This window comes from Zootoca vivipara, chromosome 8 (assembly GCF_965207765.1).
Source record: "Zootoca vivipara chromosome 8, rZooViv2.hap1.1, whole genome shotgun sequence".
Lineage (NCBI taxonomy): Eukaryota > Metazoa > Chordata > Lepidosauria > Squamata > Lacertidae > Zootoca > Zootoca vivipara.
In genome coordinates this window covers 30193100-30220530 of record NC_142591.1, presented here as the reverse complement: position 1 = coordinate 30220530, position 27431 = coordinate 30193100, and the positions used below count along the sequence as shown (strand labels likewise).

The 27431-nt window shown below is 45.6% G+C and overlaps 1 long non-coding RNA gene across 13 annotated transcripts in view; it reads right to left on the bottom strand.

Moving 5' to 3' along the window:
* Positions 1-27431, bottom strand: part of LOC118089812 (uncharacterized) — a 256572-nt gene that overhangs the window by 14747 nt on the left and 214394 nt on the right. For all 13 annotated transcript variants that reach the window (XR_015951414.1, XR_015951419.1, XR_015951418.1 and 10 more), the window contains one exon: positions 8157-8245. This is a non-coding gene — a long non-coding RNA (uncharacterized LOC118089812). The remainder of the gene's footprint in view (positions 1-8156; positions 8246-27431) is intronic.

Sequence of the window (27431 nt, the reverse complement as noted above, 5' to 3'; positions counted from 1 at the left end):
AGCCTTTCAGTGAAAGCATCACACATCTGCATTTGTTGTTTTCTCCTTTTTGGCAACTGTGGTGCAACCATGTCAGCCAGCTGCGTGTGTTAGATGAAGCCTGCATAAAAAGCAAAGGCGTTTGTTACGGGCAACCAATGCGTTTTTTTTAAAAAGGTTCGCAGTCTATACTCTGCAAATCTCTCCCCACAGCCCGCTTCTGCAGAAAACTTGACAACTGAGCCCTCAACTATGCAGAACGCAGCAAGCCCCACAACATGTAATCCCATCCATATTTGATTTATGAACACAGCACATACATTAATCCATTTGCCCTTGTTTGAACCAGGGCTGATAATGTAGGTTGTGACTATCTTCCTCACTTTGTGGCATGCATCAGAGTTATTCTTGGAAAGATATGGTCGCTGACGTAACCATGAACTGCTAATTACAAGCTGCTGACATTTTGCTGGTCTATGCAGCTTTGTAAGATTTACACAAGTCTCTTTCTCTGCTCTCTCGCTCCCTCCCTCCCTCCCTCTCTTCCTCTTTTCACCCCCATCTCTCTCCCCGTTTAAAATGTCTGAGCTGGAACCACAATATCTGAAGAAGAGGTGTAGCTCCCCTGCAGAGCAAAAATGTATTTTCCTAAGCCAGATTTCTCCCTTTAAAACAAGCAGAAAACTACATTTCTCCAACAGCTGGCTAAGATTTTACCGAGCAAACAAGTACACTCATCAGCAAAAAAAATCCTGCAAGGTATAGACAGGAGCCTTAGAGAATGACTACTGAAAAACTCCTTTGGATACACATGAAGAAAAATTTATGGTCTCTGGATTTAAACACCCACACATACGTAAAGTAGGCAGCTGCTGAAGAGTCCGCCAAGCTTCTCCTATCTGCCTGCAGCATTTGTTTCCTTTCACTTCATTTGGCCCATTACACAGATATGACCACCTTTAGTTATTATTCAGAAGCAGTTACCGTATTAAGTATATTATAGCAAGTTCAGCTGTTCTTAAAAACATCAACAACACTATTCTTACTTCACTGCCCCCCCCACCCCGGCAAAACAAGAAATAGGACTTGCCAGTGAGCATTTCAGAGCAAATCTTTGCCAAAATTGAGCACTGTGCTTTTTCAGTGGGACTCCTGAGTCCCCCTCCCCAGCTTTCTCTCTCTCTTTTTTTCAAATCACAGGCTGACTTTGAAATGCATTAAAAATGTAAATACGTTGCCGTTTTTCATTTCGGCTGCACATTGAGCCATCTGAAAATGAGGAGTTGCCAGCTGGGCTTCCAAAATCATCTGGGATAATTTATTTTGATTAGACTGACCACACGTCTATTTACAGTATAGAATTTTTTCACTAGACTGAGTACAGCTGTGTTTATAAAGATTGTAAAGATGAAGCAAACAAAAAATCCCACTGTTCTTCCCTGTAACATATAGAAGATTCAAGGCTTCGAGGTGTTAAAGGGAAGAGAGAGAGAGAAAGAATTTCCCGAATCTCGCCTCCAAATGTGTGTCTTTTTCAAACAAGCTGACTGCTTATTGAGGAAAAGAACACGTCTAAAGGAGGTAGTTGAAAATATGCACCGTAACCAAGCCTGATCCAGCAGCCTGAAAGACTTCCTATGCATTTGAGTCCGAAAGCTGCCTCTCTCTCAATGCAGATATGTACAAACACAGACACACATACAACATACACTGCACACTTCTCTTTTCCCCCACAAGGTGCTCATGTCTTTTTGTTTCCTCCGTAACCGCATTAGGGAGTGTTCAGGCTACAATTTAGAGTCCCTCTATCCAGGTATGGGTCCTGTAAATTATGCCATCATCATCACCATTGCAGAAATGAGCAGACGCGATCAAACGGCATGCCGTCTCCTCTTCCTCCTTTTCATTTGCTGGCTTGCTCCCTTTCCACTCTTTTCCTCCCATGGCTATGCTCTGACAGGCTCACGTATCAGATACTTTATTTATCCATCTCCAGCACAGCTCCTCTGAGGTGAAGCACGGCATCGCCATGGCTTTCCCCATAATAATCCCTTCGAACAGCAGTGCCTGGGATTCTTCTTGTCGATGCCCTTGCCATACGTACAGGATCGCTGCCGATGCCCTTGCTGTGAACACTGGATTACCTGGCATCGTATCTCTTTGACTCACATTTTTCACCCTTTAGGGTGGGGTGGGGTGGGGGGAATAAAAACCCATAATCGCACATTTCTTCTCTTCCAGCAGGAACAGAATGCACTGCCCAGATTTTCCTCGCATCTTGCCGAGAGTGTGCCGACGAGAGATTCTCCCGTAGTGCAAGCCAGGTTGAAACGCAGGAAGGCAGGCAGGCAGGAGCAAGCCCAACAGCAGCAGCCGCAGCAACAGCAGCAATAGCAGCCACCCAGGTAAATGGGGGGAGCAGGATATGCCGAAAGTGGTACAGCGTCATCGCTCTGAGAGAAGACGAAATCGCTCCTTCCAAACAGCACGGCTCGAATCCTGCAGGAAGTAAAGAGCAGGAGTTCCCCCCCCCCGCACCGCAATCCCACCCAGCCCCAAAATGGAGAGTTAAAATCATCGTTTTAAAAAAAAAATTAAAAAATCAAGCCACTAAAATAACACGCAACTTTATTTCTGCCGTTTTGGATTTGGATTTCTGCGCTGCTGAATATTACTGCCTAGGAGTGCAGAGTCACGAGAGCTCTCTTTGCCCAAACTGCAAGAAGCCGAGCATCGCGTGAGGAGCCACATGATGCGCTGGCAGACGGATGCTGATGTGGCCAACTAGTTCAGGGAAACAAGAGCAACATCGGCAAATAATCGTCTTGAGCCAACAAATGCTGCTCTCAGGTAGCTGCGGTGCAGTTTCCTTTTGGAAAATGCAATCTGTGTACATACGCTTCTGCACACAGCATCGTGTCTGCGCCTATGTGCGTGCATGCTACTGTGAAGAGATGCCGAGGATGCTGTTCCACAGACACTAGCTGGATGGCAGCAATATTACTTCTTGGCTGCATTATTCTAAGCTGATTCCACTTAAGTGAATTCCTGAAAAGCATGCTCCATGTCTCTGTAGCCTGAACTGGCGGGGGGGAGGGGGAGAGATCCCCAATGGCTTTATCTCTCCCAGCAATCTCTATTTGAAACTGCATCCTGAATAATTTATTTCTGGCAAATAATATGTTCACCTAGGATGTTCCCTTTCCCCTGTTACCGTCACCTGCCGGATTCATTATGCAGGTAAAGCTTGTCCTGCTGCAGTCATGGAAAGAGAAGGAGCATTAATCATTTCCCCCAAGTGCTGGGTTTACCAGAGACACAAACAATCTGGGCCAAGATGCTTCTGCTTTATTGTGCATAAAGTAGGTTTTGCTCACATGTGACTGCCAACAGCAAATATGTTTGCTGATGTTATACGGTATGTGTGTGTGTGCATGTGCAGAAATATGTGAGCACACATGGTTGAGAGGGAAAGAACAGAGTGTGCATATTTGTGTGTGTGTGTGTGTGTACGCGTGTGTGTGTGTGTGAGATAAATATAATTTTGAAGGCAAAACAGGAAGAAAATCACCCTTACCAGTTTTGTTCCTGCACGCATGGCATGCCACTGTATTTCCTTAATTAATGCAGTTAATAAACACTGTACGTTCCTTAAACGGCCAGTTAAACCCCTGAGAATTTTCTCTGTGGCTTTCTCTCAAGTCTCCAATAGGTTAATGGTCCCCCTCTGTGTTCCCTCTTGCCTACAGAAGTCTGGTAATGAGGGAATAGTCAGCTGGCCAAAAAGGGGTGGGGAAACCTGTAGGCATAACTATCATCAGACAAACCGCTAACAATTCTGAGGCTTGCGTTGCTCCAATATTGGTGCAAAATGACAGACTAGGAGGCGACATGTCTTCCATTCCTTTTGTTTGCTTATCTGTGGCAATGCCCTTGTACCTCTACTTCTATACAGTATTTCCTTGGAATCTAACTGGAAGCTGTGTTTGGATGAGACAGTGGCTTCCCAACGTGGGTGGCTGCATTGTACAGTAGCCTGGTACAAGTTCTGGCATTCGTATGACACCACTCAAACGTAGATTGACGTATTAGCAATGTACACATACACATCACTTGGGATAAGGAAAAGAGATGAGCAAAGCACAGAGAGAAAACTACTCCGGTTAAAATGCAGGTGAAAAAAGGGATGGGGAGGAAAGCAGCCCCAAACAGCAAATGCTTCTTTTCATTGGTTCTCAGATGAAAGAGGATGCTCACTGGTCCAGTCCTGGGGGGCCCAAAGGACCACTCCGCAGATACAAGCATGATGCAAATGCAAAACCAGTTTGCATACCACAGGCTATATATAGCCTTGGACACAGGGAAAAGAAGAAAAGGGTTCCAAAAGGTGATTTGCTATGGAACTCCCACACACTGCATACTGTTGATATAACTTGCCACCTAGGCACAGAAAATATATATGCTATAATACGCAAAGAGGCCATGAGAACACTGGCTTGTCTAATACTACGTGGTGCTTTTTATAGTTTGCAGTTGCACTGGGAATCATGGCTTTGGCAATTTTGATACATCAGCTCAGTCTGTCTTAATAAATCAATGTTGTTTTATTTATTAAGTTGCAGGTTGTCTTGCTCTATTTAAAAAAGAATAATGCACCCATAATACTTTGGCCACCTCATGAGAAGAGAAGACTCCCTGGAAAAGACCCTGATGTTGGGAAAGATGGAGGGCACAAGGAAAAGGGGATGACATAGGACGAGATGGTTGGACAGTGTTCTCGAAGCTACGAACAGGAGTCTGACCAAACTGCGGGAGGCAGTGGAAGACAGGAGTGCCCGGCGTGCTCTGGTCCATAGGGTCACGAAGAGTCGGACACGACTAAACAACAACAACAACAACAACAACAACAACAACAACCGAGTTTCAGTAATCTGTAAATGCATTTAAATGTAATTGATCAACCAGCTGAAAGGTGCTCAACTTTCACAGAGTATCAGATAAGTGTCAGTGTACATCCCAACACTCTTAACATTCCAATTTTTAAATGCCTGCTAAATGCCTGGGACCCAGGTGGCGCTGTGGGTTAAACCACTGAGCCTAGGGCTTGCTGATCAGAAGGTCAGCGGTTTGAATCCCTGTGACAGGGTGAGCTCCCGTTGCTCGGTGCCAGCTCCTGCCAACCTAGCAGTTCGAAAGCACGTCAAAAATGCAAGTAGATAAATAGGAACCGCTACAGCGGGAAGGTAAATGGCGTTTCCATGTGCTGCTCTGGTTTGCCAGAAGTGGCTTCGTCATGCTGGCCACATGACCTGGAAGCTATACGCCGGCTCCCTCGGCCAATAATGCGAGATGAGTGCGCAACCCCAGAGTTGGTCACGGCTGGACCTAATGGTCAGGGGTCCCTTTACCTTTACCTAAATCAACACCTGTAATCTATATAATCGCTATCTCTATATGTGAAATCAGAGCCAGCTTTGGAGACTCTCTTGTGTCATCAACCTTTGCATGAGTAAATTCCAGCATACAGCAAGGTAGAAATTCAGAGAAGCAATAGCTATTCCCAATTATTTCCCAAATCAAATAAACAAAACAAAGGGACAAGGAGGTAAAACACAGGCTGCTGTTTTAAAACATTAGTAGCCTTGGGCTAGTTGACTGAAATGAGTCCTCAACGGCTAAGCCAGTGGCTCTATTTAAAAAGGTGTGATGGAATGCTCATGAACACTCCAATGCTCAGAAGTTTTTAAAATACATCTCAGCATACAAGGCCTAAGGAGAGATGGGACTGGGTGCCAATGGTGAGAATTGGTATAAGTAGAGAAGGGTTTAGGCAGCACTATTAAAGTATTGGTCAACTGTTATGACTTTACGAGAAAAAACAACTCTCAATAAACTTACAGGAACTGTGAGGGAAATAATATTTTTGAACAGGCTGTGAACTTTGATATATTGACTTCAGAAAAAAAATAAACCTGAAGCATGTCACTAAGCCTGTCCTGATGGGAAAGAGTAGAGTCACTATTCAGCTCACGCTCCCTTGAAAAGTTCATGAAGCTCAGCACATCTAGCCCTTTCCAGTGAACCGTCTCCTTTCCCTGTAGACTCTAGAGAGAAGTCTGTGGTTACTTGAGGTTTTAACCCCAAACCAGACAGAACTCTTTATTTTTCACTCAACATGAAACCTCAAAGTGAAACCTAGGGGTGCGAAGCCTGTGGACTGAAACCAAAACAAACATTTGTCAACTCTTACATAAATAGAAACCCAAGAGTTGCACATAGCTCCAGCAATGACCCCAAGTTGGATGTTGGCCAATAAAGCAAAACAAACATCCCTAACTTTGGTGTGACTTGCCAAGGGCTATTTAGTGGCTTCAGGCTCATCTGAATGCCATCCCTTTGGTTGCACATCTCTTTGATTGCATATTTTATTCTGCCTGCTTCTTTATCAATACACTTGCATCAGCAAAGGCCTCTCAACAGAAGTTTGCTCAGGGTTGGATTCCAGAAATATGCACACCATCACAATTCCAAGGTCAAAGTAACAACAGTTCTCATGAGCCTCTGCAAAGGATCACAAAATATGATACACAGATCAAAGTAATGACACTAAACTTGTCTCTGTGATTGTGCCTGGACCAAGCCATTTCCTAACCTTCTTTTAGTGCTAGCACTTCACAGTGCTCTTGTGCACCACAGCTATTGGAAGCAAACCTTTCCCCCCGGTTTGCTCATTTTCTATGTAAACTGAAAATCTATTGCCAGTGCCATTTTTCTAGAAAAAGAGGTGCTGGAACTCACCATGAATGTCTCCCTTGTTCTCTTACAATAGCAATAGCACCTACCTGAGAGGTGCTGGAACTGAGTTCTGGTGAGTACCAGCTGGGGGAAGCTCTGTCTATTGCTATATTTTGGACATGGTGGAAATCTCACCCATGCGACCCCCTGCAATCTGAATTGGTACAGTCCAAATAGGCTCATCGCCCGTCTTCATGACAACAGGGCTTAACTGGGAATTTTTAGAACATATTTAAGATTCAGGGTGGGCTAGTCGGTGCTGTTCATATGGCTTTTAAATGAAAACCTGCTATTATGTCAGCTACTCACTTTTTAAACTGACATGCTCTGTGTATAATGTATAGCTACAGTAAGAATCATAATAGAGAGTTGACACAATCATACAATGTTTGCTGTGTGTGTGTGATGAATTGCACATAACAAGAACAGCAAAAGTATTATCTATGATCAGTAAACAGTCCCTTCAGAAAAGGTCAATTTTGTTTCGGTTTTTTAATTTGTATACCACTCTGTACCTGTAGATCTTAGTGCTGTTCACAACAAAAAACTACAATACTCTCCATTTGGTAACTTGTAGTATTACAAAGTATGTAGCCTTGGGTGCAATAAGCTTACCTGTGTCATAAGAGGAAGAGCTGATATCAAGATAACAATGGAGAACAATCTTTGGACAAGAAAGCAAGCTAAGCTGTGTACTGCAAGCTTTTCAAAATATGGGCTCTGGAAGTGAATATTCTCCATGCTTGTCGTGCCAGGGAGGCAAGTTTAAACATGACAAGCATAACTGGACAGGAAAAACATAGGTCAGGCACGGGGAACAACTGATCCACAGGCCAGATTAGGTCCAGTAAGTTCCTTAATTTGGCTTTTGAGACCGCTTCCCCCAAACCACAACCAGTTGTCCCACACCTGACATAATATGCGATGGCAGGTGAGGGGCAGGTGAAGATGTGGCTGTAAAGCAGCCACTGGCAGATTAAAGTGCACTGCTGGTTGTTCCTCACTGACAGCTCTGCTCAGCTGACAGGAAACCCTTGCAGGTGCAGTTTGTGTTCAAACCATGCCTGCAAAGTGACAAGTTTCCTCTGCAGGGTGGCCTTGCAACTTTGCCCATTTGCGGAGAAAAACTGTCCATTTGCTAGTGTGGCTTTAATCCAGGTTGCATCTGTAAATAGGCAACTTTAAAAGGGTTTGCTGTTGGTATTGATCAGCTGATCAGGACCCACTCACCTGCATAGCTAACTGAAAAGGGCTCCCCACTCCACCTTAGATGTATTTCTATTCTGCTCTCAACTTAAGTTCAAAGGCTCCCCCAAACAATCAAGAGTTACCAGCCATATACGGCCATAAACAAAAGTACATACAGGTTGTATAGTACAAACCTGAAAAAGAAAGTTGTGGTAAAAAGGCCTCATAGGAGCTTCACTGTGTGATGCGCAGCCTCCAGTTGCTTGCTGCGTTCTGACTTCTCCTGTAGGAAAATGTACAAGCAAGAATTATATATCCAAATGACTTGATGTTAGATGCACCGACTTTGCAGCTGAACCAGGTCATAGCCTAATGAAGTGTTAATATTTCATCTTGGGCAACAGTCCAATTTTCCTTTGTTAGTTTAGGACTGGGTCCTTATATGGAATACATTGCACAGGTTCAAATGCAAGAGCAATGTTTTTTCACACCTGCCAGACGCTTCACCTTAGACTTTGGGAGTACGGTCAGGAAGTCAGCTTTTCCACCCTTGTTACTGTAAACAAAGAGTGCTTGGCAGGCATCCAAGTGTTACAAGTGGGAATGGACTGAGCAGTAATAAACAAGAGCTGAATCCAGAAATAAAATAAAGGCTAAACATTCAAATGACAATAAGCCAAAAAATAAAAATCAATTTATTTGCAGCAAAAGCCACTTATTTTTGTGAGTTAAACATATGAAAATTATAAACGTTTCAGAAATGGCGCAGTAGTTGGTTTAGGAACACCCCATGGCTGTAGCATTATTGAAGCTAAGCAAGTATGAACTTGGCCAAGGATACAAAATCACTGGAGGCCCCATATAAGTGTAGGATTTTTAAAAAACAAGACAACAACAACTTTAGGCCAGGATCCAAGGATCCTATTGAACTGATCAATACATTATTGCTGGATAACTGAACTCTGTAAAAGAACTCAAATGGAAGCAGCAATTACGAGTGTGGGCCTTCCTTTTAATTCTGCAACCATGGCTAAGATGTTGTAAGATGCCTGTCCCTACAATTTTTACTGCTACTTCATGAGTCTTAGGTCCAGCGGTCTTAAAACAGCAGATGGAGTAATAAAACTCTCTTCTCAACTGCAATACTTCAAGCAGCTGGTGAAAGCTCACCTGGCTGAATGTTCCTCCATTCAAACACATTCCCGCCTGCAATTTAAACAGGCAAAGCTTAGGGATGGGTGGGTTCATCCTGCTAATCGGCCAAGTGCCCATCTTATTAAGCTGGGGTAAAATGGTTGTCATCCCTCTGTCTCAGGAGACAATGGAAGAGTGCGCCTTCGGGGGTGAAGTCAAACTGTTGGAGAGTTACATGCCACAAATACACACACAGGCAAACAAGCAACTATCTCTGGACAGAAGAAGAGATGTGTAAGGCAATTACCATGGCTGGGCCAAAGAATCAAGACAACAATGACACAGTAACTCTGAAGGGAGCTTAATTCTGGATTTAGGGACATGAGAGGCTCACAGATGCTCTTCATATGCCTTTGCCTTACTATGTATGTTGGAATTTTTACCAGTTCCATGAAGAGACCTCTATATACTGCTGCACATTGAACCCTACTTCATATCTACATTTTATATGACATTTACAAGGACACCACTACAGGCTCATTAGCCTCTGCCACACAAGATTCATATAACTATCCCATCAGTTTGGGAAGGGGACTCAAAAGGCCCTTAAAAGGCAGCGTACATTGATCATTATAAATTTGGGATTGCCCAGAGGATTTCCCATAGCAATAGCAAAAGCTTATAACTAGTCAGAAGAGAATTGGGACTGATGCACCAGAGGGACCCTTATCAGTCCCAGTGAGAGAGCAGAATGAGGCCCTCTCACACAAAGGCAGGGTGGAGGACCTGTGGCCCTTTAGGTGTAGTTGGATTACAATTCCCATCATCCCTGACCATTGACCATGTTGGTTGTGGCTGATGTGAGTTGGAGTCCAACAGCACCTGCAGGACCGCCCTGAACTATAAGAACAAATTGTGTTCAAACCTGCCTGAGTACAGTGAAGAAAACCTTGACCAATGAGAGAGACTAGGGAGGTGAGACAAAGAATTCTAAGATTCATCACCAATTACAACTCCCAGGATTCATGCTAGTTTGAATTTGGAATGAATAAGTCTTGGTGTAATTGTATTATTTCATTCCTTCTGCCAACAGCTCAACAGACTTTTTCCCTGTTGGCATATAATAAAAGTGAAATAGCAGTAGCTGTTGGTAAAATACTCTGACGTGGCAATGATTCTGGCATCCTACAACCATCCAAATGTTTAATCAGTTCAGGATTAACACAGATGCATCTTAATAGAACAAATCTCATAAATAAGTTGGTCAGAATTTATCACAGCTTTGTATTAAAAAAAAATACACCAAGACAATGAACAGTTGAGGGAGGCTTTGAAATCCCAATAGGATGCATGAACACAAATTAAATGATACATCTGCCAATAATCATCCAATTCTTAACAAAAAAAATGCAATTGTAGTCAGGGGAGTTCAACAAAAGACAAGCAGTTTCTACTTGCAAGACAAAGAAAATAAGAACACAACAACTGTATAAAAGAGATGAAACCCTTCCACAGTTGTATATGATTTCTGCTTGCGTAACAATGGCTCTTTGTATGCCTGCAAATAGGCTTCCTTTTAATGAATGTATAACTGTGGCAGTTTTGAAGTATAAAACTTCTGTTTAATTCCACATCTGATCCTTTTCATGACAGTTGGCCAAGACTGCAAAAATGATTACTGAAAATACTGCGCACACTGGACCACACAGATGTCTGCTATAATAACTGGATTGTAATTTATTTCTAGCAGACAAGTGGTGTGAGGGCCTATTCACACATGTACAAAAGTGGGCAAAAGTAAAAGGCAGCCTGGATAGCAAGGTCACAGGGATTAGATTTGAAGTCTAAATGGTGGATACGCATATCAAGTCCAATGAAATCAGGGCAACATTTTCACTCATTAGGGCAAGGCCCGCATGTTATCTGGTCTATATAAATCAGGTTCCTGGATGGTGCATATATAAAAGGAGAAGACTGCAATGGCACCTTAGCAATTACCTGTCAAAGACTGAGGAATGAGGAAGAGTGGTGGGCCACAACCTACCTAAGAACTGCCCAGGGATGACACAGAGGAAAGAGACTTAGACCTAGGACAGTGCTGAGGGACACAGAGGACTAGTCTGCAGAAGGGACAAGCTGGGAGGTGATAGAAGCAAGAAGTCTGAGTGAACACGGGGGGAATGAAGAAGAAAGCCATTCCAGAACAGGGCTGGGCAACAAGGGTCTCAGTGTGAGTGCAGACTCTGACAGAGAAGAACCAGATGCTGTTGCTTCTGTGGCTCAGCAGCTGGGCAGTCCCTCTGAAGCCAGATCTCCTCTTCTACTGACACTCCAATCACAAAGAGCCTTGCACATTGCTAAGCAACAAGTCAGACAGGCCTAGAGGAGGATTCCTTCCTCACCGCAGTTTACAGCTGCTTGGAGGAGTTCAGAGTGAGGGGGCTCGAGAGGGAAGGAGGAGCGAGATGCCAGTTCCAGCAACAACTTCAACTAAGAGAGACTAGCCTAGATGAACTCTGTTGTGTTTTTACTTTTTGAATAAAAGCTGGTTGCACTTCACATCTCGAGTCATTTCCTGACCTGTGGAGGAACCAGCATTCCTGACAGCCCCTTGACATTACCTGGTTTGGGGCTTCACTTTAGTTGGCAGGCTCTTCCCTCTGGGCTTGGAGAGGAAGGAATTGGCTTCAAATGAAGGGCCAGGTAAACAAAGAGATCCCTCATGGGCACCAAAAAGAAGCTCTGAAATTACACTTTAATGGAAAACCCCAGTATGTCAACGTAATGCCAATCAACTAGTATTGGAGTCCAGCTCCATAATCTTTGACAACTATCTAGGGCAAATGGGAGACACGAGTTCAATAACTAGAAGGTACAACATGGTCTAGATTAGCAGTGGCTCTTCAGGTTTTAGATGGGGGGGTGTCTTTCCCATCCCTACCTGGAAATATCAGAGATGGAACCTGGGACCTTCTGCTCCATCTAATCTGAATTAATTTTCAGGTGGGCTCTGGCTGCACAATAGGTTCTGGTTGTGTTACTTGGATCTACATTACACTCAGTAAAACCACATTCTGAGCAGTTCCTTGAAATCTGTATCACGTGAATTGCAGAAGTTCTTATGGGTGGGGGAAACTCTAATGGTATTATTGGTATAACTTAAAATGGAGACCCTATCTTAATTAGTAACATGCTGTAAGAATGCTTTAGAAAACCTTGAAGGCTTAACCTGAAGCTTCAAACGGAAGCCTTTCGACTTCTACATTTTTAATATTAAAAAAAATCCTTCTCTTGTATTACATATTGTGAGGGACAGGGGATATCGCGAAGTCCCTCCCCTCCTGAGTTCAAGCCCGTCCCCGAGCAAAGGGGAAAGCAGGGAGAGTTCCGATTCCAGTGGGGAAGCAGGAAGTCGTGTCCGAGGCTCAGGCAAGGTAGAGGAGCCAGGGTCCCAGGTGGGACAGGAAGGGGCAAGTAAGGGGGGAAGACCCATCCCCCCAACTCCAGAATTACGCAGGAAGAGGAGGGGCAAGAGGATGGGTCTGCCAAAGCTTTTGTGTTGGAGAAAGACGCGCCAAAAGCCATTAGGAGGTTCTGAAACCGACTGACAACATCGCTCCGTGTAAATAGCAATGACTTGAGCACTGTAAATACGCAGCACCAATAAAAGAATAAAATGCAGAGCTGCGTAGCGTCGTTACTCTGAAGTAGTCCACTCCGGCCACTGTGACAGCAACCTCCTAATCATTTTTGGGCTACTTTGGAGTTGCCGGGATGAGCGTGTCAGAGGCGGAGAAGTGGCGGCAGATCGCTGAGCAAGCCCAGCTAGAACTGCAACAGCTGTCGCTGCAGGCGCAGGGAGAATTGAAGGCAGCTAAAGAGGAGACTAAGAAGGTCCAGGACGACCGGCTACAACTTGCGGAACAGGTGAGAGAGCTCCAGGAAAAAGAGCAGCATTTAAGGGCGGTGGCGGTAGACCTCCAAAACAAGCTGGATGCAGAGAAAAACAAGGCGGGAGGGGCACCCCAAGTCCAAGTGCTGCCAGGAAGGAGAGCCGGGACCCTAGTAAGCAAGTTCAATGGAGACCCGAAGGAGTTTCAGGGCTTTGAGACTGAGATTGTGTATGCTCTTGAGCTGCACCACGATGAGTTCCCTGATGATGAGCACAGAGTAGCGTTTATTGTGGAGCACCTTACAGGGGCGGCCAGGGAGTGGCTAAGACCGTTAATTGCAACAAGGAATCCTTGCATGAAGAATGTCAAACTATTTCTAGAAGGTTTGAAAACGATGTATTCGTCCGATAGTCATATGGACCAGACTAAGGAGGAACTTCATAATTTACGCCAAGGAAATATGACAGTTCGCGCGTATTGGGCGAAATTCACCATGCTGGTGCACAGATTGGGGTGGGATCTGGAGTCTGCCCCAATGCAAGCGGCGTTTTACTTGGGGTTGCATGAGGAGGTGAAGGATGAGCTCTCGAGAGGTCCAAAGCCCAGTAATATGGATCAACTGAGCAAAGCGGCTCTGGCGGTGGGGGTGAGGCAGGAATCCAGATGGAGCGACAAGCAAGCAACGCGCGCAAAGCGGGCTTGGTTCCCACGGTCGCAGGAGAAGCCACTCCCTCAACAACCCTTTCAAGCCACGCCTGGGGCCAGTCAGGACCAGGAACCCATGCAGATTGATAGCGCGCGCGCGCGGGCTTTTCAAACCCCAGCGGCGCCAAGACGCAAGGAGGGAAGGGGTGGGAATTGCTTTCTCTGCAACTCCCCCCAGCATCTCGTCAGAGACTGCCCACATCGCAGGGAGTGGCAAGGAAAGGCGGGAACGGTTGTGCCCTCCCCCACTGACGCAGCACCACAGCAGGGAAACGGGAAAGCCTGGCTGCAGGAGACAAGGGGCGGCAGCCAGGCACAGTCAGCAGACAACAGCCCCAGCCCACCCACCCGCACAGAGAGGAGCAGAGCCAGCCCACCCCTCCCAGAGCAGGAGTGGTTCTAGAAGTGACGCTCACGCTCCCTAATGGCTATCCCCTGACAGTCCTCGCCTTAATTGACAGTGGGGCGTCAGCGAACTTCTTCTCGAGGAACTTTGCAGAAGAGCACCAGATCCAGCTTCTGCAGCTGGATTTTCCTCTGCACGTGGCAACCATTGACGGCAGAGAGCTGCTGGGAGGGGCCATCACTCATCAAACCCCCCCCATGAGAATGACGGTTGGAAGGCACTCAGAGACACTGGCATTCAACGTCACCACCATCTCAGACCCCCCAATCGTTTTGGGCATGAGCTGGCTGGCGCGCCACGACCCCTCCATAAGTTGGCATCAGAGATGCATCACTTTTGGATCGGACTTTTGCCTGGAACATTGCATGCAGCACCAACCAGGGGAGGGGCCTCCGATAGCCACGGTGGCCACCATGCACGTCAAAGGGGGTGAGGCGATACCCAAACCATACTGGGACCTGCAGGAGGTCTTCAGTGAAGCGGAGTCCGACCACCTGCCCCCACACAGGCCTTTTGACTGCCAGATCAACCTGGTGCCTGGGGCAACTATACCCCCAGCCAAGCTGTACGCCATGTCAGACCAGGAACTGGAGGATCTGCGCGCTTTTATCGACAAGAACCTCAAGCGGGGGTTCATCAGAGAAAGCAAGGCAGCAGGGGGCAGCCCGGTCTTCTGGGTGGACAAGAAAGACACGCAACAGCGCCGTCTTGTGGTGGATTTTAGACGGCTGAATTCGGTGACAGAGCCAGTGGCTTTCCCCATGCCCAGAGTGGATGATCTCCTGACAGCGGCACGCAGGGGCAAGATTTTCACCAAGCTAGACCTGAGGGGGGCGTACAACTTGATCAGGATCCGGGAAGGCGATGAGTGGAAAACCACGATGTTCACGCCTCTGGGCTCTTTTGAATATCTGGTGATGCCCTTCGGGTTGCAAGGGGGCTCAGCATGCTTCCAGGCCTTCATGCACCACGTCCTGGGGTCCCTACTCTTCAGGAAATGCTTGGTCTTTCTGGATGACATCCTTATTTACTCCAACGACCCAGTGCAGCACGTGAAGGACGTCAGGGAGGTGTTACAGCGCCTGAAGGAGAACCACCTGTATGTGAAGCTGGAGAAGTGCAAGTTTCACACCAAGGAGGTGGACTTCCTGGGCTACAAGCTGTCAGACAAGGGGCTGGCAATGGACAAGGACAAGGTGCAGACCATCCTGGACTGGCACAGCCCCAGGACGCGCAAAGATGCCCAACGCCTACTAGGCTTTGCCAACTTCTACAGGAAGTTCATCAAGAACTTCTCTCGAGTTACGGCTCCCATCACTGACTGCCTGAGAGGCAAGCAGAAGTTCAGGTGGACACCAGAGGCGCAAGCAGCGTTCGAAAGCCTCAAGAGGGTGTTCGCCTCAGACCAGAACCTGTTCCACGTGGTTCAGGACGCGCCCCTACGCATTGAAACAGATGCTTCTGATAAGGCTGTGGGCGCCATTTTGTTGCAACTGGACGCCAACAGAGAGTGGAGACCCTGTGCCTTCTTCTCCAGGAAGTTGACCCAGCCCGAGCGAAACTACACAGTTTTTGATCGGGAACTTCTTGCGATCCACGCGGCGTTCCAGCACTGGAGACACTTCCTGGTGGGCGCCAAGCACCCCATCCAGGTGTGCACAGACCACAAGAACCTGGAGTTCTGGAGAACTGCCAGGGTGCTCAACCAGCGGCAGATACGGTGGGCGGAGTTCTTCTCGAACTTCAACTTCTCCATACACTACATCCCAGGAGAGCAGAATGTCAGGGCGGATGCCCTCTCCCGCAAGCCAGAGTACATGGAGGAGGAGGCGCCACCAGCCCCAAGGCACATTTTCCCCCCGTCGGCATGGTCCTGCGGAGCAGCAGTGGTGAGCGAGGCAGAACTCACAGCACTGACGGCAGCGGATGAATTTGCCAACCGCATCTTCAGAGAACTGAGAGGGGGGAGGGAGCAGGCAAAAGACTTTGCAGAACGCAGAGGGCTGCTTTTCTACAAGGGTGCGCTGTACCTACCCACCACCCAGCTTCGACGTACGGTCCTCAAGCAGATGCACGACAACCCTACAGCGGGGCATTTTGGAAGGGACAAGACCACTCACCTAGTCATGAGACACTTCTGGTGGCCAGGGGTGAGGGAAGATGTTCGAGACTATGTAAGGGGCTGTACCACCTGCCAGCGGGCGAAGGTGGTCAGAGCAGCGCCACCAGGGTTGCTGGAGCCCTTAGCCACACCACACAGGCCGTGGGAAGTGGTGTCCATGGACTTCATCACAGATCTGCCTTCGTCCAGGGGTAAGACTGCAGTGTTGGTGGTGGTGGACCTCATGTCCAAAATGTGTCACTTTATACCGTGTGCCAGGGCAGTCTCGGCAGAAGAGACAGCCAAACTGTTTGTTGATCACATTTTCAGACTGCATGGATTACCTTTAAGGGTTATTTCGGATCGTGGCCGCCAATTTGTTTCCAGGTTCTGGCGGCGGCTCATGAACCTCCTGCAGGTGGAGGTCAGCTTGTCGACGGCTAGACACCCGCAGACCAACGGACAAGCGGAGAGGGTCAACGCCATTCTGCAGCAGTACCTGAGATGCTACGTCAGCCAGCGGCAAACGGACTGGGTGGATCGCTTGCCACTAGCAGAATTTGCCTACAACAATGCAGTGCACGTCTCCACAGGGGTGTCGCCCTTTAAGGCCAATTACGGGCGCGACCTCAGATCTTTCCCAGAGAGGGAGAGGGAGGAGGAGGAGGAGGGCCCACAGGCTGAGGATTGGGCAGAGGAACTGGAGACGGTGCACCAGCAGCTCAGAGAACACTTGGAGAGGGCCAAGGAAGCGTACAAAAAGGGGGCAGATCGCCACAGGCGACAAGGGGAGGTCATCAGGGTGGGGGACAAGGTGTGGTTGTCCTCGGAGGGCCTTCCCACCAGAGGGAGGTGCAAAAAGCTGGCACCCAAATGGCTGGGCCCCTTCACGGTCACGCAACAGGTCAACCCGGTGGCATACAGGCTGGCACTGCCAGAGGACATGAGGGTGCATCCAGTGTTTCATAGATCGCTGCTGTCGCCGTACAGGGAAAGCAGCAGGCTCCGAGACAGCGAACAAACCCCCGAGGGAGGGGGGGAGAGGGAAAGCAGGGAGCAACTCAATGAGGCCACGGCCATCCTGGATTCAAGGTGGGGGGTGGGGGGCCTGGAGTACCTCATGGCATGGGAGGATGCTCCACCGTCCCAGAATGAATGGGTTCCCGCCACTCAGATACAGGAGGAATTCTTGGTGGAAGAATTTCACGCCCTCTTTCCCCACAGACCCAAGCCCTGGCACATGGAAAGGGAGGGGGAGGAGGAGGAGGCACGGGAGAACAGCTCACCATGGCGCTGGGAAGCGGAGTTTGAGGAACCAGAGGATGAGGTATGGGTGTCGCCAAGATCCACCCAGTCAGAGGAAGGAGCAGATTGGCAAAACATTTTTACCCCCACCAGCTCTGACGCCACAGACTTTTTGGGATTCCCGTCCTCCCAGGCGGAAGGGGGGGGGCTCGCAGGACTGGGGGGAGGTGTTCACACCAACGGGCTCGGAGAGCACCGAGTTTTTAGGCTTCCAGTCGTCACCGACACATGGGGGGGGCCTGGGGAGGGGTGAAGGAGAGCTTGGGAGGGGGGTGGATGTGAGGGACAGGGGATATCGCGAAGTCCCTCCCCTCCTGAGTTCAAGCCCGTCCCCGAGCAAAGGGGAAAGCAGGGAGAGTTCCGATTCCAGTGGGGAAGCAGGAAGTCGTGTCCGAGGCTCAGGCAAGGTAGAGGAGCCAGGGTCCCAGGTGGGACAGGAAGGGGCAAGTAAGGGGGGAAGACCCATCCCCCCAACTCCAGAATTACGCAGGAAGAGGAGGGGCAAGAGGATGGGTCTGCCAAAGCTTTTGTGTTGGAGAAAGACGCGCCAAAAGCCATTAGGAGGTTCTGAAACCGACTGACAACATCGCTCCGTGTAAATAGCAATGACTTGAGCACTGTAAATACGCAGCACCAATAAAAGAATAAAATGCAGAGCTGCGTAGCGTCGTTACTCTGAAGTAGTCCACTCCGGCCACTGTGACACATATGAACTTGCATGAATTTGTCAAAAATAACAAAATCATATTGTGAGAGAATGAGCACTACTTTCTTCAGTCAAACAATTGATTATTCAGTTCCTAAATTCAGCATTTAAATTGGGAATGGGTAGATGGGGGAACTGAACTAGAGAAAAATAATACATGCATATTTATTGGCTTGTTCCCCATATTGAGCTTGAGAAAAAGAATGATTTTGGGGGGGGAGGGGTGATTAAAAGCTAGCACAGATAGCAGAAAAGCTTCAAAACCTCAGCCATTTAGACACAACTGTGATATGGCTTGAGAAGCCTAGTACGAACAACCTTGTTTCATGAGTGAAACCTGGGCTTGGCTGTCTCCCTCCTCCTTCACTTGTATGCTCAGATTTTATTAGTAATGTTCTGTTAAGTGCAAACCACAGTTTGCTGTTACATCTGAACCATCACACTGTAGTTTCCATACAACTACATAAGACTACATAGTCTTCAACTATGTTCATCTTTGAGTAGTTGCCAATGTGCTTGTCCAGCTCAATGTTGATGGAAATTCAGAATTCTGAATTCAGGTAGTCAATGTAAGTAAGTAAATTTTTATTTATACCCCACCCTCAGGGCGGCTAACATCAAATATCAAATACATTAAAACACAATCAAACAATGGATTAAAATACAGCTTAAAAATTAGAATAAGGATTAAATGAAATGACTGCCCACGAATTACAACCATAGGAGTCAGGAACCTCAAGTATTCATCAGGGCCAGCTATCCATGTTGGTCCCACATGAGCTGATAAAAGGGCCAAAGAGGTAACTTACAGGGTCCCATAGAGGGGGGTCAATGGCAAGATGGAGAGAAGTTGAAGAAATAATCAACCAGCAAATGAGTTTGCCATCCTCTGGGCTTGAAGGACACTCCTATCTGTTCAGTGGTGAGTTGCTTCCCATGTTACTACAACACTGTTACGAGAGAAGCTGGAAAAGTTCAACGCTCTACTATCTAAATTGGACAGGCACAAGACTTCTCTTTGGGCTAGGCATCATCACCTATATATGTAATTTGGGGGCTTAGCTTTGGGGGGTAGGAAGAGCATGTTCCTAGCAACAGATAAATTCAAATGGAGCATCTATGACTAGACAGAAGTGCTAGGCTGGCATATTACTACATTACTACTGTACTGCAAAGTACACCATCATTTGTGACTTGAGGCAAACTGCTTTTACAAAACAAACATTTGTCTTCAGCTGCTTCTACAGAACAAGCAATTGCTCTCAGTTTGAGGCAAGCAAACTCTATGATGAAGGACAATGCAGTGCGACCTGGATTTAAACTGTTCATAGACAGAGTCTGGCCTATTTTATACATAGGGATTCATAACACATAAAAGAGCTTTCATGGGTGGTCTACTCATATGAAATACTGTTTTGGCATTTTAACTTGTTCGATGCCATGAGTTCTCCAGAAAGTAGTCAGGATAAAAGTTTTAGAAAATAATAAATATTACTGTGTTTCCTGATCAATGCATTTAGGAAACTAAAAACAGAAATATTGTAGGTGTGGGACAATTGCATATATGTGTGTGTACCAACATGCTGCAGCTCACTTAAACACAAACCTCAAGTTTTCAAAACTAATGATCTGAGTTCATTTTCTGCCCCTGGGCCTGCCAGCATAATCCAGAGGACTGAGTTTTGAAAATCAACCTGGGAAACTCAATTTCAGCTCCTAGCTCAGCAATGGAATGGGTTCCCCGGGAAGCTTTGGGCAAGTCACTATCTCGCAAACTCAGCTCTCCATCCATAAAAACAGAAATAATAATGATCTTCTTCATAAGGCTGCTGTGAGGAAGGAGCAGATAAGGACTGTAAATTATTTGGCATGCCAAGGCTGTGCTTCATAAATGACTAATAATAGCCATTTAATCCTATGTAAATATCATGACTGCTTATCTAAATGTTTGCTTATCTGAATGTTTTGGAAGTTCTTGAGACTGCTGGCCAGTACATATTAATTTTTGGTGACTGTGTATATATAATTAACTTTCAATGCTAGAATCTACACTGGCCTCCTATAAAAGCTGGTGACAACTAGAGAGAGCAGAGTCAGTAGAGATACCCTCAACAGACAGATGCATAGTCCTGTGTTGTCTCCATCAAACCACTTACAGGTTTGGTGTCTCAACAGGCCTGAGATGAAAGAAATGGCACTCTGGAAAAGAAGCTCCCTTAGAGTTGCCTTACAACTGTGAATTCCTTACCCAAAACAGTATCAGGGCTTGAGTCAACAATGGCTTATGAAAGATATAAAGTTGGGATTCAGCTTAGTGTGCCATAACTCAATTCTGGACAAAGGAAGGAATTGCAGAGAGACAAGCTATAAGCTACAGATAAGACACTGTGCAATCAAATAGGTCATTGTGTCAGCAACCCCTATGAAAGCCACCACATCAGGCTTGCTTGCTGTTCTAAGCAGCTAGGAGGTCTGTTCCAGCTGACTCCCAGCTGCTCCACTGTTGGGATCACACATGAGCAGAGTGCTGCTGCGCTTGGATCCTCTGTGCTATTTGCATCTGGTTGGCTACTGTGAGAATAGAATACTGGCTGAGAGATGAGCCTTTGGACTGATCCTGCCCCAGTATGGCTACAGGCTGCCTTTTGCACTGCTCCAACCTTGTTTTACAAGAGGAGGAGTGATACAAAAATAACCCCGATAAATCTTATTTGATCCGGTCTCAAACAGTGGCCACCCAGGTGATTCCAGAAAGCATGTAAGTACAGTGTGAAGGCCAGAATAACCACAGAGCCTAAGGCTTGCCGATCAGAAGGTCGGTGGTTCGGATCCCCATGACGGGGTGAGCTCCCGTTGCTCGGTCCCAGCTCCTGCCAACCTAACAGTTCAAAAGCATGTCAAAATGCAAGTAGATAAATAGGTACCGCTCTGGCGGGAAGGTAAACGGCGTTTCCATGCGCTGCTCTGGTTTCGCCAGAAGCGACTTTTTCATGCTGGCCACATGATCCTGAAGCTGTACGCCGGCTCCCTTGGCCAATAAAACAAGATGAGCGCCACAACCCCAGATTCATCCACAACTGGACCTAATGGTCAGGGGTCCCTTTACCTTACTGTATATCTCTCAACTTGTTCCTAATCTAAAAAGGTCCAAAGGTTTTCACCTTTCCTTTCAAGGAAAGTGTTCCAACACCCTAGATCAGTTTTGATGGTTTTTCTTTTTCTTTTAGGCTGACCACACTAGTTGTAGCAGCTTCACAAAATGAGCTGTAGGTAACTCAGATGTCAAACAAGAACCTTACAGCTTGGGTTTCAATCAGCAGCTTTGGTGAATGCATCACATTCCTTGAATCTAACACAAATGTGGCCTGCCCATTTTGATTTATCTGTTTCTCATTTTTCCAATATTAAACTCAGTTCTCCACATTTCGATATCAGTCTACATTTTTTAAAAAAAATCTTCATGAAAATGAATCAACACTTTACTACAAATTTCTAATATGCTCAGATTTTGTATACAATTTTGCCTAATACCAATGGTCATGTAAGCAGTTTCTCATGATACAATACATTTTTGTAACACATGGATTTTTATGCATACCATATGCATTTTTGTATACTGTACCTTAGTTGGCTGGAGAACTGCACTGAAAGATTTGGAGAAGTGTGAATTTTGAAGGGTGGTTGTGTTTTCCTTTTTCACATTGTTTTAGGAAGTGTAAATTAGGTTCACCTTTAAATGTGAACAACGTCACATTTCTCCCCAATCCCTACTGCCTTCTCTCTAACCTCTGTTCCAAGAAGCCCCAATGTTTATGGTACTTTAAGCTCTGGACGTCCAGGTCAAACTAGTTCACTTGTTACAGTCATGTTTCGCCCTGGGCAAATCTGATTGAGGCAGTGTGTGTGTGTGTGTGTGTGTGTGTGTGTGTGCAGAAGGAAGAGATCTGCTTGACTACCACAGTTTACAACCAAGGCATGGTCAGGAAACTTATTCCAGCTGAGAATTGACTGCTGATCTCCACACACACACACAAGTATGTAGAACATAGTCCAACTAAGCTTGTATATCGCGTGAAACTTGTGCCTACAAAATACCATAAATGTTATATATATATCCATTTAATAACACAGTTTCCCTATGAAAAGCTGATTTCCCACAGAGGTAAAAACGAAAAGAAATTCATGTAGTGATTCTCTGGGCAGTAAAAATCCCAACGAATATGCTTCAAAGGATTGCAACTAGCTACATGTAATGTGTTTAAAGAGATAATTTTCAGAACATCTCATTCATTTAAGTCCAGACAAGCCATGTACGTTCCACAAATCTTCACGTTGTGTTCCACAGTGGTTTGACCTATTCAAGAGCAGCAATTTCTGTTTACTGTAATATTGTGACAGACAGACACCAAATGAAAATCATCAGTTATCTGCAAGTGCCTGCCTAATGTTTCTGCTTATTCTAATGTACTAGAAGCACTATCAAGATAACCTCTGATGTGATCCCAGGCAGTCTTCAGCTGGCCCTAATAAATCCATTCCTCGCTCACTGTGGAAGTCACTGACTTCTTTGAGCAAAGATAATGAAGGTTATTGGGATTCTCCCACTGGATACAGAATCATTAAAGAAAGATAGTCCACAATTTATGGCCCTAGTCTGTGGACAGCAGGGCATTATTTTAACAATAAAATTGCAATCTGCAAGGGAAGTGGCCAAACTGAAGGAGCCACATAAAGACTTATAATTAGTATCAATCACTGTGACACTACTCTAGACATCTTTATTGCTTTAAACACACTAATCAAATACTTCTGCATTCAGATAGGAAGATTGATAGGCAGATCGACACGGAGAACATCCCCACGGAGAGCAATTTTAAATTATCAGTTGAAAAAGGTAACACAAAAGACAAAATACATTTAAATGGAGATGCAATGCAATGACTGAACACATTGCAAACTTAGCTAGCCGTATATTTCTGCTGTCATTCGTAACTTATATTTAAGAAGTCAAATGTTCCGCCGATCTCTCTCAGAATGCCATACAACTTGCATGAAATTAAAGGAAGTGTGGTGCAGAGTGTTAGACCACAGAGACCTGGGTTCAAATATCTGCCCAGTCATAAAGCCCACTGAGTGACCAGAGTCTGTTCACTACTTCTCAACTTAACCTTGCATGTTCTTGTGAGGATAAATTGAAGAATCCCATTATTGCAACCTTTGCTCCCTGGAGCAAAAGCAGGATCCAAACAAAACAGAATCACCCTATCAGGAATTTATCTAACTACCATTGTGACATACTACGGTATCCAGTGGCATCCATATTCCATTTCACACAGCACACATGCTAAAATACACTGTTGTTACTGCTGCTCATATACATAGTTTAGCATTCATGATCAAGAAATTCTGCAGCATCTCAACCACCCTTTAGGCCCAGATGGAGGTGTTCTAAATGGGGCTTTGAAAAAAGAAATGTTCCCATGTCACAGTCAAACAACAGTATCTTCAACCAGAATTGCACACTTGCCTTCACAAGTACTTATATGAAAACATGTTTCGAATGCCACTGAATCAGAATGACAATGCTAATTAAAGGAGCTTATTGGGGTTTCAACACACACTCCAAAGCAAGAGTTCTAAAATATGAGATGCTGAAGGAGCCATGACCCTCTGACAGCTGAATCCCAAACTCTTCTCCACTCCACAAGTTATGTTTATATTGGTTTAGACAGGAGATACAGTCCATATTCCACCCTATTTACAGAGTCTTAAAACTGCACAAAACCAAATCATCCGTCTAAAACTGTATGGCATGCTAACTGTATAAAGACTACACAATCTAAACAAAGTCATCATCCACAGCCACAAAATGTTTCCCAAACTAGGGTGACTCGACATTGCCTTTGGGAAATGCTCAGGTTCAGGCTTTGGCAGAACTTCTGAGAAGATGTGGCATGTCACACAGATGCATAAGCAGTTTTTCATGCAGATCACGATAAGACAGTCAGCTTTCAGCAGGGCTGCATGCCAGCTTGTGGAGTGCCAAGACCCAGGAAACCTGGCTGTGAGTTGGTGGTAGGGATGAGGGACAATGCGGGTTCTCCATCATGGAGAGCACGATTTGCGGTGGGGGCTAGCAAACCACGCCTGTGACAACGGTGGGGGCATGAGTGGCCACCGTTGATTGGATATGGGCTGTTGTTGGGCATAATCGCATGTATCAATTTAGTAAGTCAAGCCCCTGGGGTATAAATACTTTAATGCTTGGTTTTTTCCTTCTCTTTGGCTGCGTTTCTGATCCCCACCCTCCCTCCGCTGTTTTTTATAGGCCTCTGTGTTGACATTGCTATGACTTTTTTTTTTTTGGTCGCCTGTATTCAGGGGCCGGTAGGAATTTTTCCCACTTGGCTGATTGGCTGGTGCCATTTGGGTTTTCGCCTACTGCATAGCAAATAGTCACAACTTGTAAGGTTGGCGGTTAGGCATTGGTTTTTTTGGTTGTATTAAAGGGTCTTATTGATTAAGTTGGCCCCAAGTTTATGCCTGAGTGGTTGGGGAAATCCTGGTCAGGAATACAGGGGCTCTATGCTGTGTCCGTAACCCCAAGGTAGGGGGCCAGGACGGCATATTGAAGCCTCTGGGAGCCTGAAGGGAGAGGGGAGAGTTCTGTGCACCCGGGTCCCCGTCTCTCCCTGTTTTCCCCGTGTTGACAAGGCAAGTTATTATTATTATCATTTCTGTCCTTAGGTGACAGTTGAGAACCAATGCCTACGCAACCACTCACATTGTTTTGGATTTAATAAAGTTGTGGCCAAATTCATGCCAAAAACCATTAAACTTAAATCCTGTCTACGTTGTGATTTATTTAGGGGTGGTTTGGGGACCTCCACACGCAATTTTAAAAATGTGAATCAATCTAATTTGCAGTCCCTGAAACGGTATGTGAACTGAAAGAGAGCTATCCTTTAAAATTTGCATGTCATCAATTTTGGCAATGCAGTTCTCCAATCAAACTAATGCATATATTAGGGGGAAGGGTGTTTTAAAATGCATTATATTGAGGAAACTGCTTGCAAATATGGGTATATTAAGGCAAATAAAACAGATAAAAGATAGTGTGCTCTTCAGTCTTTTATTCTTGTAAGATGATTTGTCAAAAGTGGCATAAAAACAAATATTTTTCAAATATTTTAAGTGAGTTAATAGTTCATCAAAGCGCACTCTCCTTCCGCAGTCAAACGGCTTCTCAGATGTATTAAAACTTTTCTAGTTACGCCTGAGAATGAATGAAACTGAAGTTCTGAACAAGTCAGGAGAAGGGAGAACTCAAACATAATTAAAAAAGAAGAGGAGCCCCCTGTTTTCATAATAAATGCTCTTGTTTTTAAACTAGCACCACACACTCAACCTGGCTACTATTCAACTTTGCTCATCTTCTGAGATAACATCAGTGGTGCAACACGATGACTAAGAATGCTTAGTATCCAGGACTAACTGTCCAACTTCAGGCTGCTTGAGGGTTTCATTGTCATCATTCTTTTCTTGCTGAAGTCAATACAGAGAACATGCTGTACAGTAGCCTCCCTAAAGACGATTGTGAAAGCTCCCACGAAATGCTTCCTGCAATGACCTTATCATCTAGTTGAAAACAAAAACAACGATGGACAGACACAGCAACTTTACTACAGATGAGTCAGGAACTGGCTCTGCAGAGTCAACACTGCCCAGTCTCTGACAGAACAGATGACAGTAAACAAGGCTTGCACAAAAGGGAAAATGAACGGCACACGTCAGAAGACAGTCACTTCCTGGTCTGAATACTCCCGTTTTTACCAAAAACCCAACCTTCTGCCCTCCCACACCTCCAATAAAAAAGGAAGACAATAAAAGCAATAGTCAGTCCTCTGGATTTGATGAGCATCCTTTTATGAGAAGCTTGGGGTAGAGGATATGACTGTTCACAGAAACCCATCATCTTCTCTCTGGCTGTGTCCTGCCAAAGCAGATAAAGGGGCTACGTATATTGCAATAACATTTCTAATATGAGAAGACAGGGGGGGAATGGTCATATTGTGCTTTTCTGTGGGGGGATGGGTCGGGAGGTTAGAAGTTAAGCACTGGATTCCATTCTGTTTTGGTGTGTGGACAATGAAGCTTAAGGAAATATAAAGAAATGCAATGAAAGAAGTGGTTGTCAGTTTGGACACAGAGCCGCCTCTGTTCATGAAGCCGGGGCATAAGGGAAAAGAGAAGAGATTTAAGCTCTGTAAATCACAGGGCATACTCACACAAAAGCTCTGGCCCCATCTTGACTACATTTATCACCAATGCCAGACACTGGAAGCGAGAGTAAATGGCAAGCAAATTAAAGCAAGCATCCACCCTGGGAAGGAATGTGTTGTTGCTGCATTGCACTTGTATAAACAAGACACCTTGCACCAGGGGCCTCGTTACATATCATACACTTTGCATAGAACAAATGCTACTGATGAACATTTGCAAATGTCTGCAGTATACAGACACACCTGCAGGGCAGCTTGGAGTTAGCAGCCATTTCCACTCATATGTACACATAGCAGCAAACCTGTTCGCTGCCACATATTATAATAAAGCGGCCCAAATGTGCATCAAGATCCTTGTGCCAAAAAAGGACCAAAAAGTTGACAGAAAGATGACCAGAAAGTTTAATAACTCATCCGAGTGCTGGCATAGAAGGTATCAAAGTCCATAACAGAAGAATTCATAAACTAGGGCTGCATTCACACAGTAGTTTATTCCATTTCCCTAAATGCTAATTTCTGCATTATACTGAACTGTCACATGATGTAAAAGTCCGTTTTGGGAAACGAATGGAATATAGTGCATGTTTAGTGCTCATTTCTATGTTATTTGATTCCAGGAGAGAGAGGGAAAAAACCACTGGCAGTCCCCTAAACCTGGATGATCACAAAAATGACAAAATTTGGGGCAGAATGCCAGCATACAGTTCTTTCCTGCCATTTTCATTTGGGAACAGAAGCATTTAGCTCCAGAAAGCATGGGGGAGTAGTGACATTGTCCAATGACGTTCATTGTTGTGTCCCTGCACACCAACTGGTGTGAATGAAATTTAGCACTATATCCTGGCATATCAGTTAAGAAGCCACAACAGATACTGCGGTATGAAAGGAATGTTAGGAAACAGGACAGAAGCACTAGCATTATAGTAAGGAAAGCTAA